The sequence below is a fragment of the Artibeus jamaicensis genome, unplaced genomic scaffold (genome assembly GCF_021234435.1).
Source record: "Artibeus jamaicensis isolate MK-2021 breed Jamaican fruit bat unplaced genomic scaffold, CSHL_Jam_final scaffold_369, whole genome shotgun sequence".
Lineage (NCBI taxonomy): Eukaryota > Metazoa > Chordata > Mammalia > Chiroptera > Phyllostomidae > Artibeus > Artibeus jamaicensis.
In genome coordinates this window covers 13,060,067-13,073,271 of record NW_026522042.1, presented here as the reverse complement: position 1 = coordinate 13,073,271, position 13,205 = coordinate 13,060,067, and the positions used below count along the sequence as shown (strand labels likewise).

The window sequence follows — 13,205 nt, the reverse complement described above, 5'->3', positions numbered from 1 at the left end:
CAAAGTACCATCCGTTAAAATCATCTTTCCTCGCTGGCAGGGATGGAGACAGCCCAGGGGGTCATGTAGAAAGATACAGGTAGGAAATAGAAAAGCTCCACCAGTCGTGGCCCCTGAACGACTGTGTGGAAGGGGGTCGCCACCTGCCCATTGATAATAGTATAGTAAGGTGAACAAGAAGTAAACACGTATTGTGTTTGAGACACTGTAAATTTGGGATAATCTTCTAATAGCCACTGGGCTACTCTGGCTAATACAGATGTGAAAAACTATAGGAAGTTTTAAAAACAGTCCGAGGAGGTGGGATGAAAACCTGAAGCAGCAGCAGAAGAGACAGAGGGGAGATGCTCGCAGTCTCAGACCTAACCGTTTCTCACACTATTCATCAGCCAGGTATTGCTGCAGTAAGGTCCAGGAACAAACAACCTCCCAATTCAATGAATTGCAACACGGACGTTTGTTTTTCTTACTCACCGTTGGTAGATCAGTTGAGGTTTGGCTGACAGCTGTTGGGCTCAGGTGGATTTTATCTTTGAATTGCCAGGTGGTTCATGTCCTTCTCAGATGCTTCAGTGAACTGGGACAGAAGCACAGAAAACTAAAAAGAAATACGTGATTTCTCTTAAGGTCTAGTTCAGAACTAGCACTCAGTCACTGCTGCCCCTGTTTCATAGTGAAAGCAAGTCACACGACCAAGCCCAACATCAACGAGACACGTAAGTACAGTCCTGCCATAGAGGAGGACAGGGTTCATGGCTAGGGGAAAGGAGGTAGGGTGAACTGTGAACAAAAAACCAAGGTCCCCAGAGTGTATCTCTGGATTCTTCCACTTGGTGAAGCCTTTCACGATTAGTCCAGCCTGCCTCACTCACTCTTTTTGTACTTGTTACCAGTTATCACATTGCTCAGCTCATTTAACAGAAATTTGCTTGGGTGCCGTGCAACTAGACATAGAAGTGACTGGGTAATGGCACTAATGTGAACACTTTTCTAACATATAATCAGAGCAAAAACATTGTTCCTTGCTTTGTGTGGTTATACTAGGCAAGGGAAGGACGGGGGAGCAGAACTCCAGTGCATGACGAACTTAAAAAGTACACAAATGGTAAAGTCAGGATGGATTAAGGTAGTACTGCTCATGGGATGGGGGGTTCATATTGGATTAAGGGCACAAAGAAAGGTATCAGCAGGTGTTCTGTAACTACAGATAAAATCTGATTCTAAAGAGTGAATGTGTAATTATGAATTTTGTGATTTAAAGGCAGTACATTTAGAATGCATACTTACCAAGGTAGAAAGACAGTGGGGCTCTTTCCTGGGAACACGAGGGGAGAAACTTGATGTTACGTAATACGCTGGGCCAGGGTAGAGCAGGACCAGAGAAGCTGTACCACCTCTACCCCGCCCCGTGTGACTCTAAATGGATTGTTTGAAGAGAAAGGCAATACAAATAGATGCAACAGTGCCAGTAATAACAGAACCCGAGAGAGACCCGGGTCTGGAACCCACACAGCAAGACCATGTGATCGGAATCCCAGCTGAATCTAAAACTGAAGCATATGTCTAGAATTCTTAACAAAAGTAACCATAATACCAGTAGTTTCTTTTAAAAATTACATGCAGCTTATGTAAGTTCTAACCAAACAGAACAGATTTAATACATGTTGTAACATAACAATAAAATAAATTCATTAAAAACCATTTGATTAGTCCTACATGCAGCTATCTTAATACTTCATTATAACCTAATTAAAAATTTTTCCAATTACATTGCCCAACTACGTTATTGATCATAGTTGCAATATTAGTATCAAATACTTTGTACTGTTTCCCTCAATATGAACCTACCTGTTTAAAGGATACAAGGAAGTATTTGAGACTATTAAAATAAGATTAAAACAATTACTTAGAATTAATTTTAAATGTTAAAGTTTAGCTTACATATATATTTTTAAGATTTTATTTTGATTTATATTTAGAGAGGGAGGAAGGGAAGGAGAGAAACATCAATGTCTGGTTGCCTCTCATGTGCCCCCCAAGTGGGGACTTGGCCTGCAACCCAAGCACGTGCCCTGACTGGGAATCGAACCAGCGACATTTTGGTTTGCAGCCTGTGGTCAATCCACTGAGCTACGCCAGCCAGGGCTAGTCTAGCTTACATATTATAAAAAATAAAATAAAATTAGGTATAGTAGCTATGACACATATATACTTTGTTTAATATGTATTCTTTGTATATTATGTGTATTTTGTATTTTATACTAGCTTTCTATATCAAATCTTCCTATAAGTAAAGAAAAAAGAGAGCACATCAACAGAAACATGGGCAAAGATGCTGACAGGCAACTGATGAAAGAAATGAGATGAGCAGTAAATATAAGTTTAACCCCATTAGTATAAGAAAATTCTTTTGGAAGTAAAATTACAAAAATGATTTGGGAACTGAATATTTTTTACTTTATAAATTGAAAAATACTTTATAAACAACATTTAAATTTAACAAGGGTTTAGGAATCAGGCATACACTGCTGAGGGTAGTTTATATGGATCCTCTTTGGTTAGCCAATTTTACTGTCAGTAAGTTAAAGAAAATAATTTTGGCTAGAAATGAAGATTAAGCTATAAGCATGTTAACTATAGTGTTCTTTTTTTAATAGAACAAAACCAGAGAAATAACATGTGTCAAATGATAAAGAATTGATTAGATAAGTTATATTATGTGTGTGTATATATACATACATATATACACACACACATATATATACCACATTTTAAATGGAGTAAATAATTTCAAAACAATAAAGAATTGATTAGATAAGTTATATCATGTGTGTATATATATATGTACATATATACATATACATATACATAATATACCACATTTTAAATGGAGTAAATAATTTCAAAACAATATTACAGCATGATCCCATTTAAAAATTAGAAAGTAGAAGACACATTAAAATATTAAAACTTATATAGGATATGGAAATATAGATGGTTCAAATTTTTTTTCTTACCAAAGTTTTGAATATTGTATAATGTATTATATCTTTATAACAGTAGAAATAAACTAAATGCCATTTTAACAAAATGTCTAAAAAACAATCTAAAAGATGACTTCACAAATAACTTTGAGAAGTGAAATAAGGATATAACCTCTAAAAAGTACCATCTTAAAAGAACAACCCTCATTCAAAAGCATAAAGTCTGAGATGTCTGAGATGATAAATAGGATTATATTACTTGAGAATCAAAATTTCTACCTAATTGTCTAGATGATTACAAGCTAGCTATCGATGAGGTGCTGTAGTTTCCTCGCTGAAGAAAAAAACCACACTTGTTATGATGTCGGAAAATAGTTCAGAAGGCAGGGGATTCCCAGAAATGTGTTTATATTTTAAATTACATAAATACATTCTCTTGTCTGAATGTGTGTCTACTAAGTTTGGTCCCTGTTGTCTGGCTCCAGAAAAAATGGCCAAAGTCTGCCAGAATCAGTCTAGCACTGTTGCTTTGAAAGGCAGAACAAATAATGTTTGCAAATGGTGATTATACCATATATTTGCATCATGCTTTACAGATTATAAAGCACTTTTGTGTACATTTCATATCCCCAAAGCAGTTTTTATTTTAAGCCTGAAACTATAAGGAAGAATAAGGAGAAAGAATAACAGATTTCAACCAGTGCTTATTTTCAGTATCACAGGTATCTATGAATGTTTACTGACTATTTTCTGCAGATAAGATACATTAAAGGGAAATACCTCCTCCTGAACTTCCTTTCTGGGAACTAAAATTTGACCTTTAGTCTACTGGGCAAGCCTCCATCATTGCATCTTATTACAATTATGTTCTTCACTTGTGGGCAAAAGTAGGTTTACTGTTGTTCACATGGAAAAGAATACAGTAATTAATAATACAGGAATAAATTCTGTTGCACATACTTACAACAGTCTTTTGCCCCAGCCCTGTATTTCCTCTCCTAGATTACAAGTTCTGTAAGTCTTTTTTTTATTATTTTAGAAAGAGAAAGGGGGGAGGGAGAGAGACAGACAGAAAGGTCAATTTGTTTTTTCATTGTTCCATGTATATATGCATTCATTGGTAGATTCTTGCATGTGCCCTGACCAAGGATTGAACATGCAACCCTGGTGTACTGAGATGATGTTCTAAGCAACCAAGCTAACTGGCCAGGATGAAGTCTTATTCATGTTCATTTCCTAACACTTAGCAGAGTGCCTGGCTCATAGTAAGTACAAAAATCAATGTTCTTCTGAATGCTGAGTGAATAACACTGATTTTAAAAAGTTAACTCAATGTTTTCTATGTAATATGTCAATTATATCTCAAGAAAGCTGGAGAGAAGTTTTTTAGCAAATATTATTGAATTGATTTGGTAATTAATTAGCATTTCTTTTCTACTCTTATAAACATTATTCCAAGTACTAGCAAGGATACGATAGCAAAGGTCAGCAGAAAAGCTTTCTAACAACACAAACACAGGAGAATTTTAATAGGATCTCTCTATTTCACAAGATTCGCTTTTTCTAGGCCTACGTGCATGGGCACCTATTTCAACCCTACAACCTCCGATCCTCGATGGATGGGCTGTGTTTACTCTCTGGTGTTGAATTTCAGCCCTGAATGCCCTTTCTAACTGCTTATTATAAGATGTCTCCGCAGGTTCATTTGCCAAAATAGCCAAAGGTGTCCTCGTCAAGTCCACAGGCTCCTTTTTCTTAATCCTCTCTTGCCTAGAGGAACATTATAACCCACGTAAGCCACCACATTTGTGTGAGAGTCCCAAATTCTTCGAGAATTATGTGAATTTAGAATAACTAATTTGTAAGATGGGACAAGTTTAGAGGCAAAATTACCAATTAAGGGAGACTGTAGCCACTTCTCTCACGCCCAACTTTTACTTCAGTTTGAAGAGAAGGTGTTGATTCTTTTTCAAGTGAAAATTCTCTAGCCATTAGCACACATTTGGGTTCGTTGAATAATTTTCACATCTTTTCGGAGCAACAGTTTTCATAAAGAAATATCCACACCCTAATTATTCAACCTATGGAAAATATGAAATGGGAGGCCCACTTTATCAAATTTGTAGGTGTGTCCAAGGCAGGTTGAACTTCTTTAAAGTCAAATAGCCACATTTTAAAACAGTTGCAATCGAGCTGCTACTCGTCTGTCTCAGAATGAGAGAAATAAATTCTTCTAATTCCTTTAGTAGGAAACTTAAGCACGTAACACAATATTCAAGATATTTCTCTACAGAAACAAAGTTTGCAATTTGAATAAACCGCCACTCAGCCAGCCTGCCCTGATCAAAGTCAGGTGAGAACTTTTAACATTCTCTGGTGACTCTTCTGATTTTGGGTGAAAGTCTTTCCAAACTAGCTGAAAACAGAACTTCAGTCATCTATAAAAAGATTTATCTTCTGTGTACTTCATTTTACATATTCCCCAGGGACAGAGAATTCTCTCCCCTGGACAAAACTATGAAAAGCCAATTCTTCCCTTTTAGAATATGTGTACTTGTATCTCATATAAATCTGAATTAAGATTGTAAAGTAATTGCACAGATTAAATATATCTATTAGATATTGAAAATTTATTTCTCTTCTGACTTCATATATATATTCCAGAAAAAAGACTTTAAAAAAAATCAAGTGAACTACTTGCTACAGTAATTCGATCTTAAATAAAATGTGTTATGTTCAAGAACTGCTGCTTTCTTGTTCAGCGCAGAGTGTAGCCTGAGGAAGGGGATGTTGAGTGTGATCTTTCCCATGAAGTAGTCTACTGTGGACCATGGCTGTCCTCCAAATTATTTAAGGAAAAAAAACCCTAATGAGCTAACACCGGGGATGGCTGTTTCCATGGCAATTGAACTATCAGAAAATCCAAAGAACAGAGATTCTTTCTGTAGCTAGTTTACGTAGTTCCATTTTTAACTCATTGCTGCTGGCAGTCAGAATCAACACGAGCTCAAGCTATCCAAGTAAATGTTTATTTTCCAAAACACTGAGAAATAAATCATGATCCAGTTATTATTTCTTGAAAAGATGATCGTAACCGCTGAGAGAGGGGAAGAAAAAAAGAAGAGACGAGAGGGATGTTTATGAAGAACTTTGGGTGGAGGGTACTGAAAATTAGAGAAGACACAACATGACTCCTTGGTTGTGTTTAGCAAACACATACTGACTGTCAACTATTTAGGGAACAGCAAGATGAGAAGGAAAGCTGGTTGAAACCTCAAGAAACTCCACAGGAGGCCATCAAGTGTAGAGAAAATTCCTGTACCCTCTTATAAAATCTACCATAGTGATGCAATCAGGGTCCTGGGGGGCCCTAAAGGGGGGGGCTCTAATCCCACTTGGAGTGGGGCTGCCAGAGAGGAAAACCTATGCAGGTGTTAGAGAATGGGTAAGAGCTAGGTAGGTAAATCAGTAAGTGGACAGGTCCCTGCAGGGATCAGGATAGATATGCACAAAAAGGGGAAGCAGAATGAATGGTTGGTATGAGGAAGAACTGCAAGCACTTAGTCTTTACTGAAGCAGTTACTTATTACTGTGGCCAATATGAAGACGCAGTCAGAAATGAGATTGGACAGAAAGTGGCAGAAAGAAGGTCTGCAACTTTGGATTTTATCTAGATGAGAGTCTGTACAGGGTGTCGTTACCTTTCTTGCTAATGACAGCATGCAAAATGGCAGTGATAACTATAGCTGCCTTTTATTAATACTTTCCATGTAATAGGCCCAGAATTAGCATTTTTATATAGTATTATATAATTTAATATTTATCTAACCCTTCCATCTTCTTTCTGCCTTAAATACAATGAAATATCAGGAGTTGCAGCAGTCTGTCACGCCGAGGTAATAGTGCTGGGCGATGGCAGGAAAGACAGCTGACGTCGTCACGCTCCTGCGCCCAGATCAGCATCTGCTCACCACTGGACTTCTGGATGGGTGAGAAAAGTCAGCCTGAGGACACTTGGGAGTTTTGCTACGTACAGCTATAAATACTCCCTTTCGATATATGTGTTTTATAGAAGAAGAAAATAAATTTCAAAATCAGTAGTGATTTGCCCGGGAACATGGTTTTAGCAAATGGTAGACTCAGGATTCCAAACCAAGTTCAAGTTTAAAGCTTGGGCTCTTAGACATTTCAATATATTAACGCTTTTCCCTCACTCTTTTGTTTGAAAGCAGATAAAGTAGAAGGTAAGGCCATTTCTAGATGAGAGAAAAAGAGTCTCTGTGGCAAAGAAAAGGGAGTCTTAGAAATACAAAAGCCAAAGACTCACTTTAATAACCCAATCTTGTTTTACCCTTCATTTCAGACAAAATTGAACAGAGGAATATCTCCCCCACTCCAATGTCCCCTTTCATACATCCAAAGACTTTCCTGACCAACTCCCCTCTATTCATCTCTCAGTGAGGAACATGTGACTGCTGGGTTAAGGTACTGTGCTTCTCTGAGGATTACAAAACGTGATGAGCATGTTGGCCATGTGTTATACTCAGGACACTAACTACAACCTTGATGCTTAAGTTGCTTATTCATTCAGACATTTACTGAATTTTAATTTTTTTACAGTGAAGAAAGAACTTAGGAAGTTGGTGGAGGAAGAGAAAAACTTTCAGCCACTACACATATATAGATTTTTGTTCAGTCATTGTTAATATCATGAGACTGGTTCACATGACGTCAGTGTAACCTGGCAGTCAAGGAGAGTGGACTGGAGTACATGTACGTAAACAGTGATGACCTCACTGTACTAGTCAGTGAGGCTGGTAGATGCCATTGAGTGAGCATGTGTACTGTGTTGTGTGACCATCACATTCAAAATGTCTGAGCAAGTAGAGCAACAAATCTGCATTGAATTTTGCATTAAGTTTGAACATTCCTTCATGGAAACTGAAGGATGATTCAGAAGGCTTTCAGGAATGAGTCAATGAGTGCAGCACAAATAAAAGTGTGGCACAAATGCTTCAAAGATGGGTGAGAATCTGTTGAAAATGATCCATGCTCTGGAAGGCCTGCAGAGTTTTATGGCAAAACATCAAATCATCCAGGTGACTCAGGCCCCCCTACAGCCCAGGTTTGGTGCCCTGTGACTTCTGGCTTTTCCCAAAACTAAAATCACCTTTCAAAGATAATAGATTTCAGACTGTCAATGAGATTCAGGAAAATACAATGGAGCAGCTGATGGCGATTCCAACAAAGGATTTTGTAGAGTATGTTGAACATTGGACGAAATGCTGGGAGAACTGGGTGAGGTCCTAAGGTGTCTACGCTGAAGGGGACTGAGGCATCATTGTCTTATGTACAGTGTTTCTTGTATCTTGTATTTTCTTCAGTAAATGTCTCTATTTTTCATATTACATGGTTGGATACTTTCTGGAAAGACCAATATATATATATACTTATATGTTAACTACATAAATATATTAATAACTATATTTAGAATATAAATATAACATAAACAAAATATAAATATCTTTATACAAATGCATGTGTGTGTGTGTGTATACACACACACACACACACACACACACACATATTTATATTTATTTACCCTATGACTCCTCTGGTGAATTGACCACAGTTTGCTGGGCCAACTACTTTGTGCCATGCAGGGAGTTCTAATTCCCAAGATACATGGTGAAAATTTGATTTAAATGAAGTCTAGGATAATGGCTAAGAGTGCAGGCTCTAGTGTTGACTGTCTGGATTGGAATCTCCACAAGTTTCCAATTATGTAACCTGGGGAAAGTGACCTAATCTCCTTGTGCTTTAGCTGCCACCTCTTTATGGTGGAGGGTAAGAGTGGTGCCTACATCACAGGTTATTGGGGTGGAGTAAAGAAGATAATCCATTTAAAGAGTTTAGGCATTCCTGGTATATAATAGGCATGCAAAAATATCATTAGCTAATATCATTTTATTTGTCTTTGGAATATCCAGCTACCCTTTGTCTCATCTTCCAAATCCTCTCCCCCTTCAAATATCTGGTACTCAAGTGATTTACCCTTCTTGCCAATCTCCGTCAAGAAAAGTTGCTTTTACAATGCATTTATGATATAATGTATTAAAACCATAATGCCTCACCTGGGGGCATATTAAGTATAAAATGCCCTACTTAGGGGGCATTTGTACCTTATGCTTCATCTCCGATTGTGGAATGAGTTGTCTACCTGCATATACCGATGAGTAGCTAGGAAACTATATTGCGGGGCAAGGCATTCTTTGTAGCATGCTTGAAATCACAACAGGTAAACAGTTTTCTAGTTGAAGGTCAGTAAAGCTCCAGTTTGAGTCATCATTTGAGAGTCAGTAGAGTATTTCAAACTATAGTATAAGAGATTACTAAACTATGACATCATCTCTGTGATTCCAACATGGTTACCAACAGTTGAATGTTATAAGATATGCCTTGACCTACCTGTTCATAGATTTTTCCTTTACTTAATTGCTTTTCCAGAGTAACTGAAAGAGCCAAAAGGTTAGCAGCTATGACACCTGCCTTGCATTTGTAAATTCCAATAACAGCATAAGACAGTGTCTCTCTCACTCTTCACCAGACTTGGCAAGTGCCTGAGCAAATACCAGGAATGTTTTCACACACATATGCCCTGGGTTCCCAGCACCCGGCTCTACCTCATTACAAGGAAAACCCTATTCTTCAGAGAAGGGCGCCCACCACATCTTGAAGGAATAGGTAAACATTTTTTTGAACCACCAAGTTAAATTTAACCTATGTTACATATACAGATGACACACTTACTTTTCACATGGGCTGCCAACTGTTATTTCAATTTAAGTCTTTTCAGAAATACTAGAGGAAAGAATCCAAATGTATTTTATCAGAACAGTACATAAAAATTAAATTAAAAAATTAGCCTGCCAAGAGAGAAAAAATTATTACAGAAATAGTAAAGACCCTGCCCCTTTGAAAAAAGAATTTAATTATAGTTTAATAAAATCTCACACCCTTCTCACTAGCTTTAGGTCTAACAAATACAACTGAGTTTTGATGATAAAGCTTTGTTATAGCTTGGCTATCTAGCTGCAATTTCAAAACTGGCTTAAATATCCACTTAAGGGCAATACGCAATATTACAGAGAATTCATTTAGTAACAAGAAAAAATAATGGGGGCATATGGGGAAAACTGTAATTGAACAACAATAAAAAATTTTAAAAAACTAATTCTCAATATCAAAGAATGACCTCATATGGAAAGGAAGGTGAGCAAAGCAAATATTGTTTTAGAAAGAGTAAGATTTGCTTCAGAAAATCTTATTTTCTTTCTTATTTTCTTATTTTCTTCAGAGAATCTCGTAACCACAAATTCCCATTACTTTATATATTTTTTAGGTTTAACCTAAATAGTTCTGCATGGCCTGCAGGATGAAACCAAAGTACTCTTTGTGGCTTATAAAAACCTTCACAGCTCAGTCGCCGCTCACCTCTCAACCCCACCCTTTTAGCCATTTACTCTCTGCCTTCTTGCAGGTAAAACTTCAGCCATGCTGGATGGCTTGCTGTTCCCCAAACAGGCCACACCCTGGGACTTTTACTCATGACATTTTGCTGCTTAGAAGTCAGAAAAATGACTATCTGGTGAACTTGTATTCATCTCACATTTGGATTAAGATATTATCTCCTCAACATATAGCCTTCTCAGGGGATTAGACTACACTTACTGCTTAAGCATCACACAACATTTTGTACAGCATTTTATTACAATGGCTCTGATACTGTATTGTAATTGTTATTTCCGTGTATATCTTGCAACAAGACTGTAAATGACCTGAGTACCAGGGCCATATCCTTTCATCTTTACATTCTCTAACACCTGGTTTCATATCTCACATATACCAGGTACATAACTGATATTCGTTAGATGAACTTTACAGTTCTCATCAGCCATATTTTGTCATGTATTAGATGTGTTTATTATTTACATTTAAAAAGAATTATGAAGGGTCTGGGATTTTACCCTACTTACAAGGTCATAAGTTTACCCACCAGTCTCATAGATGCTGGTGGAAGAAAACAGGAACCCGGGACAGAAGAAGGGAAGATGATTACTTATAGCAATAGCAGTAGCCAGGGAACCAGCATTTTTGCAGCAGTTCCCCTTGCCTCAAGTCCCACAAGGGCAACACAAATAGGCCCAGGTGGATGCCCGTGGATTGCATAAGAGGATTTGAACCTGACCTTAGGAAAGCCAAATCTTGTATACTGGAAAGTGAACATGCCTGCCCTTTGCTCCAGAGTATGACACACATCTTTCCAAGGCTACTCACTATACCAGCATTTTTGAAGAGATAGTCTGGAACGAAAGAAGTTAGTTCTTCTACTTACAAGATGTGCAGAAATATAAGAGACCCAAGGAGAACTGTGCCCCAGAAACATTAATGAAAGAGAAAAATGCACTTCAAGGGACAGGATTCATCTAATCTCACTTAAAACTCAGAGGGAACCTCCTACCACATTCCAAGAATGTTGAAACTTAGATAAATTTCTCAATTTACATCATTTTGTATCTCTCAATAATTATTTTGGATGAGTCTAGGTTCTATTGTAACTGTGGGAGAGATATTTACAGCACACTAAATATCTACATGCCTTCCATATGTCCCAGCACCATTGAAACTAGGTGGGTAAGCTTCTTTAACACTTTAACACTTCTAAGGCCAAATGAGAGAGCATGAGTTCTCCATTCCCTCACTTTGTTTGATGTAGGAGCCATGGGGACCCCAGCAGTGCAGTCACTGCTTGCCACACTAATGTCTGTTGGCGGGGGACTCTGAGTGACTATGTGGACCCGAGCTCCTCTGTGGATCAGTGCTAGACATGTACTTGAGTGAGAAATACCATTTTGTGTTAAGCCACTGAGACTTCAGTGTTAATCTGTTTTCAAAGTGTAGCATAGTGCATCCTGAATAATACATCAGCTCTTTATCTTATGAATGCAAGTATTTAAAGAACAAAAATTTCATTATTTTGAATTAATTCTAATAGACTATCCACTGATAAAATTAAATAAGCTTCCACTGAGTTATAAACATTCTGGCGAAATATAATTAACTTGTTTAAAAATATGACCACTTCTTCAACAGACATCTTCCTTCAATAAGAAGCCATTAGCACAAGTCTACGGGAGGTAGACAGGGCTGCCGAAGACAGGACATTGTGAACATTAATCACTCATAGGGTTGCCAGGAGCAAAGCTGACTCAGCAGCACGTGAAAAGAGCTTTGAATAGTTGCTAACTCTGTAAAAGGTGTTGAAATGCCTAAGAAAAATGTTTCTGTGTACTACGAGAATTCTAATGTGAAATAATGAAGTCTTCTTTTTTGTCTGATGAACAAACTACACAGATAAAGCTCCCTGTTCTGAATCTACTCATGAATATGCCGTTTAATTTTCATTCTTTATTCGCTAGGCCCCTCAACTAAGAAATTGTTCTGTATACTTATACTATAAGGACCCATTAGTTGTTACCAGGAATGGATGTTGGAATTTGTGAAATGTATTCTCTGCACTTACTCAGATGATGATATAATTTCTATTTTTTAAATGTTAATGTGTTAAATTATACTTTCTAATTTTCTTAATCAGTCTTGCATTTCTGGGATAAATCTCTCTTGATTATGATGCATTCACTTCTCAATATATTGTTGGGTTCCATTTGCTAAAACTTAAAAAACTTTGGATCTATGTTAATGAGAAATATTTGTCTGCAGTTTTCTCACAATACCTTTGAATGTTATGTCACTGTCTTCTAGCTTGCATCGTTTCCCATGTGAAATCTGTTGTGATTCTCATCCTTGTTCTTTAGTATATAATGTTCCTCTTTTCCTTTAGCTGTTTTTAAGATTTTCTCTTTATCACTGGTTTCAAGCAATTTGGTTATAATGTCCTATGTTGTTCTTTTTTCCTACTTGGGTTTTGTTGAGTTCGTTTCTGTGGCTCTAGTTTTCATCAAATTTGGAAAAATCTCCTCCATTAGTTCTTAAAATATTTTTTTCTGTGATCCTCTCCAGTCTTCTTCTAGGACTCCAATTCCACATACCCAGGAAGTAGGGGAAACGGAATGACTGAGCAACAGAAATCTCTGTCATGAATATTCCTAATCAGACAACAGATTCTATTTCAACTTTTGCACTGGCTTAACCTCATTTAAT

At 37.2% G+C, this 13,205-nt stretch overlaps 1 long non-coding RNA gene across 1 annotated transcript; it reads left to right on the top strand.

Moving 5' to 3' along the window:
* The first annotated feature begins 505 nt into the window (after nt 1-505).
* Nucleotides 506-8,332, top strand: LOC119037025 (uncharacterized). Its single transcript, XR_005080134.2, has 4 exons — nt 506-716; nt 4,109-4,249; nt 6,855-6,973; nt 7,348-8,332. It is a non-coding gene; the product is annotated as an uncharacterized LOC119037025 (long non-coding RNA).
* Nucleotides 8,333-13,205: the final 4,873 nt, after the last annotated feature.